Source organism: Brienomyrus brachyistius, chromosome 12 (genome assembly GCF_023856365.1).
Source record: "Brienomyrus brachyistius isolate T26 chromosome 12, BBRACH_0.4, whole genome shotgun sequence".
Classification (NCBI taxonomy): domain Eukaryota; kingdom Metazoa; phylum Chordata; class Actinopteri; order Osteoglossiformes; family Mormyridae; genus Brienomyrus; species Brienomyrus brachyistius.
Window position 1 is genome coordinate 7,892,405 of NC_064544.1, and position 6,000 is coordinate 7,898,404.

Sequence of the window (6,000 nt, forward strand, 5' to 3'; positions counted from 1 at the left end):
GTGCCTAAGAAGTCATTAAATGCCTGGATCTTGGTCTTTATCTAGACACTCGGACTCTTCACAGTCTCTCGAGAGCCCTGATCAGAGCCTCCATTGGCTCCGCTCAGATCACAGCATTGTTGGCAAAGTCAAGATCAATAAATCTTTCTTCACCAAAGGATGCTGCACAGCTGCTGGACCCCATGTCCTAGAGTAGGAGCAAGAACACACCCCTGGTGAAATGCAGAACTCTGCACACTATCAGTACCAGTGTACAGGCCGGCCATGATGCCCAGCAACTTCGGGGGGATCCCGTGAAGTCTCAAGATGTCCCACAGGGCAACTCAATCAACCAAGTGAAACGCTTCACAAAAATCAACAAAGGCTGCAAAGAACCTCTGCCAATATTCATGGTTGAGCTCAGTGAGAACCCTCATTGCCACAATATGGTCGATGGTAGACTTCTGAGGTGCAAAACCAGGCTTCTCTGGTGGCTGACAGGCAAGCAAGTAATTATGAATCCTGCTAAGGATGACCCTAGCAAGGACCTTACCCGTCACTGAAAGCAGTGTGATCCCCTGTAGTTGCCTCAATCCAGGCGATCACCCTACAACTCCTGTTTTACAATCAGTTGATTCAAGGGGGGTCCTTATGGTTAGGGGGAGGTTAGGTGCACGGGCCTGCCATCTGGTGCCCACTCTTTCCCCTTCCCATCCACTGGCATCCCTGCCTAGAATTGCCTGGCTGTCAGTTGCTTAGTGGGCTTGGAGCTGTAGTTGGCAGTTTTTGCTAAAGCTCTGTGCGGTTAGACCTCTATGTAAATGGGGTAATGCGAGAGGGGGGTGCAATGGACATGGTTGCACCCCCCAGGGGGGTGCTGAGCACCTGGTCTCACACATACACATCATGCGTATGAAAGAAGTCCATCTCCATTTCTGAGATATAAAAAAAAAATGTTACCTTTTTTCTATATAGGCGCATTTTGATTTCAGGAGTGTCCCTGGACTCTACTCTTACTAGGAAAAAAAGACATTTTATTAATAATAATTTCATTGCTAATCTATTTTTTCAACCTGGGGGTAAGTGCTAATCAAGTGCCCCAAAACGAAACATGGGTGACTGATTTTTGCCTGTTTTAGGTCCCTCTGCCTCCCTCCGACCTACCCCGCCTTCCTTACTTTTGGTTGAAACCTAGGGGGACCCATGTCTTTAGCCTTTGAATCCACACATGCTCCTTTCTTATTCTCTGTGCCTGTGACCAGTTATTAGCCTCCAGGCCAGAGAACCTGATGTTCTGCAGTCCCTGTTGGTGAAAATGCTGCATGAGTGCCATAGGTTTGCTATTACAGGTATGGTTCCAGGCCCCAATGTGACAGAAGTCTTTAAGGTTTATGTTTTTTCTATAAGCTGAAATGATTTTATAGTTCTGCAATTGAGGGAAATCTGTTGGACCTTTGAAAAACCTCTCCTGAGGTTATTGTTTAATGTAATGGCATTAGAAGAATATATGGTGATTAATGGGATATGTAAATTTGTTGAAGAGGGTAGTTTTTTATTTCTTATAGTCCTGAGTGTCTCTGCTTTAATTCCCCTAAGAAACGGTTTAGTATATTTTCTGTCTAAGGCTGCCTCAAAATCCTGTTTGTACAGAGGCAATGAAATCTGATGAGCTGGGATTGATTAATCCTGCAAATGTGTGTTTTGGGTGATAACTGGTCTTATAGAGTAGGCTGTGTCTGTCTTTAAAGTAAACCTTAGTTTCGAGAGTCCTGTTACCATTTATGGGTTGGCTGAAAAGAACTGTTGTATCTAAGAAGTCTATGAACTGGGAATTGATTTTGTATTTGACTGTAATATTAGAGTAATATATGTTCATTGTGTTTTTGAAGAGGTCAAAGAGTGGTTTTCCATGTTGCCATGTACCAAATATATCAGCCAGATACCTGTAATATAGACTAAGGAGATGTTGAAATTTTTCATGTGTATCCTCCCCGGATGCTATATAAATATTGGCATACACTGGGGCAAACTTCTTTCCCATTGCTGTTCCCTGTGTCTGGAGGTATATTTGGTTATGAAACTGAAAATCATTTCTAGTGAGATTAATTTCTAACAGCTGGAGAATGTATATCTGATCTGTTTGAATCAGGGTATTTTAAAAAGGCTTTTGTTACTGCTTCAAAGCCTAATGTGGTGGATATATTTATATATAAACTGTTGATATCTATTGTGAATAAGAATGCATCTGTCTGAAATTGAATATCCTGTCATTTGTTAATGAAATCATATGTCCTTCAAATAACTGTTGTGTCATTGTGAAACTGAAGAAAATTATCTATGTATTGTGCTGTATTGAATGTATTACTGCCACAATCTGAGACTATGGGTCTCCTGTTGGGGACCCTCCCCAGGATTGTCCACAGGGCCTGATCCATATGGATTTTTCATAGGAGGTAGGGCAGTCTAGGGTGGGGGATGTCAGGGCCCTTTAAGAAATATTTTAATAAAGTGTCATCCGTCCCATCCGATTTTTGGGCATGGCTGGGGGCGTGGCCTGGCCCCTACGTGTACATGCGTGCAAAGGAAGTCTATCTTGCTCCATTTCTGAGATATTCAAAAATAGTTAACTTTTTTCTCTATAGGCACATTATCGGTTGACTCTACTCATCAAGAGGGATCTGAGGAACTTTGTTCCAAGTCTCTACGACATTCCTAGGCGGAGATACGCCCACTTCCGGTTTGGATGCTAAAATGCTAACTTTCGAGATGACAGCAGATTCTGCATGTAGGAGGCGCAGAATGTGTAGATCCAACGTTTCAGCCAGATCTGGGCATGCTAAGATATGCTAAATGCTAGCATGCTAACTTTTGAGATGGCAGCGGATTGTGCATCTATGAGGCGCAAAACGTGTAGATCCAAAGTTTTGGCCAGATATGAGCTAGATAGTTGCTAGCATGCTATCAAGCTAACTTTTGCGATGACAGCAGATTGTGAATCTAGGGGGCGTAGAACACGTAGAGCCAATGTTTCTGCCTGATCCGAGCATTTGACAAGGGTTAGGGTTAGGTTAGATTTAGGATTATTGTAAGGATTTTTAAAAGACACACCATTAATTGTTTTAAAATGCACTGGCAACACTATATCCATTATCCTCCTGAGTCTCAGCATTTTCTAAGGCAGATGACCTTTTAATGGGGGCTGCATTAAAAACAGTGAACGGTGACGACAATGACGGTGATAGTGATAAAGTGAAGCTACGTCTCCGCGAGCTTCTCCATCCAGAGTACGCTCAATCCATCTACAGTTCCTCTCTCCCACGATCCAGTAAGTACTCTACTGCCAGTAAGTCATGCTCTGCAAGCTCAGTAATAGCTGGAAAGAGGGCAGAAGCTGCCGCAGAATTAGCAGCCAAAGAAGTAGAGTATGAAGTGCTACTAGAAGAGGAAAAACAAAAGGAGAAGATTCAACTCCTAGAGGAAAGGCAAAATAAGGAGCTTGAAATACAGAAACGTGAGTTACAGAGATTAAAGGCTGAAAAGGAAGTAAAGGCTACACGAGCTAGATTAATGACTTATGACCAGGAAATCAAAGGTGAGAAGAGTGTTCATTCTGTTGACCATAGCAGAAGGGATCAGAAGCCCCCCGCAGTTTCCACTTATGTTCAAGCTCCTACAAATAATGTAGTCTCCACCCCACCTCCTCAAGCAGACGTCATTTATTTAACTCAAGCAGTACAAGACAGTATCTCCATGAACAGGCTGCCAATACCAGAGCCATTCATGTTCACAGGTGACCCACTACAGTTCATTGAGTGGAAAGCTTCATTTACTGCCCTCATTGACAAGAAGAACATCTCATCTGCTGACAAACTATACAACTTGTATAGAAATATGTGGGAGGTGCAGCGCGACAAACACTTGATGGCATCTTCTACAGGAATGACAGCGAAGCATATAAGGATGCATGGGAACGCCTCAATCAAAGGTGTGGACATCCATTTATTGTTCAGAAAGCGTTTAGAGAAAAGCTGTCAAAATGGCCAAAGATACAAACAAATGACTCTAAAGGATTTAGGGCATTTGCTGATTTCATTCAAACATGCCATGAGGCGATGCCTTACATTGAAGGCCTAAACATTCTCAACGATTGTGAGGAGAACCAGAAACTTGTTCAAAAGTTACCAAATTGGGCTGCTGCAAGGTGGAATCGTCAAGCTACTCAGTTTATGAGAGATAATGGAAAATTTCCTGGTTTAAAGCACTTTGCTGAGTTCATGTCTTCTGAATCAGAGATTGTATGCAACCCAATCACATCATTCCAGGCTCTCCATTCTACAGACTTCACCACAGCCACTGCAAGGAACTTACAAAGGGAAAAAAGGCCTACCTCAAGTGTCCTCCACACGCAGGTGTTAACAGAGACAGAAAATGCAAAACAAAGATTGAATGTTAAACTACCATGCATGCTCTGTCAAGACAATGGACACAAACTTCATGTTTGCCCACGGTTTAAGGTCCAGTCACTTGAAGAGAGAAGGAAATACATAAAGGACAAAAGGCTCTGTTATGGTTGTCTCAAACCAGGACACAGTGCAAAGGCATGTCGTTACAGACTTGTGTGTGAAATGTGCAAGAAAAAACACCCTACCTGTCTGCACGACTTCAACTACGACAAGAAAAATTCAACTACAGACTCAATTCAGATCAACACAGAGCATACTGCAACTACCCTGTCTCTCAATGTTGAAAACAATGAACAATGTGTCAGCACTTCCATAATTGTACCAGTATGGGTCTCTTCAGAGCAACTTCCAGGTACAGAGAAGCTTGTTTATGCACTCTTAGATACTCAGAGTGACACAGTGTTCATAGACCAAGATGTGTCCAATGATCTCAAGGCAAAGTCCACTCCAATAAGATTAAGGCTCACTACAATGCTGGGTAAAGATGCTGTTGTACCAAGCGAACGTGTTTCAGGTCTCAAGGTGAGAGGCTACAACTCCACGGAAACAATTGAACTCCCTCCAGCTTACACCAAAGACTGTATACCAGTTAACCGCTCTCACATTCCTACTTATGAAACAGCAAAACGATGGAATCATCTCAAGGAGATAGTGAATGAGATTCCCCTGCATCTAGGATGTGAAGTTGGCCTTTTAATTGGCTACAATTGCTCAAAGGCTCTGGCTCCGAGGCAGGTAATATTAGGAGAGGAGAACGAACCCTATGCAGTCCGCACAGCATTGGGCTGGAGTATTGTTGGCCCCACATCATCTCACAATGACTCCTTCAGCACTGTGTGTCACAAAATAACAGTAAAAGAGCTCCCCCTAGTGACTCCAGCTGATGCACTTAAGGTTCTCGAGTCAGACTTCAAGGATGACGTCAAGGACAACAGGTCAGTGTCTCAAGACGACATTCTCTTTCTAAAGACATTAAAGGAAGGAATTTATAAAAATACTGAAGGACATTACGAAATGCCACTTCCATTTAAAGAACGACCACTCTTACCGGACAACAAGCAAATGGCCATTGGGCGACTTCAAAGTCTCAAAAACAAACTGTCAAAGGACCAAAGGCATAAGGAGCAGTATGTGAAGTTTATGAATGAAGTCCTAGAAAGAGGAAAAGCAGAGGAAGTGGAAAGTGAAGCAAAGGAAGGAGAAAGGTGGTATATTCCCCACCACGGGATATATCATCCCCAGAAACCAGACAAACTGAGGGTAGTCTTCGATGCCTCAGCTAAGTAAAAAGGTACCAGTCTGAACGACCATCTGCTGTCTGGCCCAGATTTGCTAAATAATCTAAATGGAGTTCTCATCAGATTTAGACTGCATGAAGTTGCATTGTTGTGCGACATTAAGAAAATTTTCCACCAATTTTTTGTGCATGAATCAGATAGAGACTATTTAAGATTTTTATGGTGGAAAAATGGCAACATGAACACAGAGCCCCAAGAATTCCGAATGAAGGTTCACCTCTTCGGCGCTTCATCATCACCAGGATGTGCAAATTACGGTT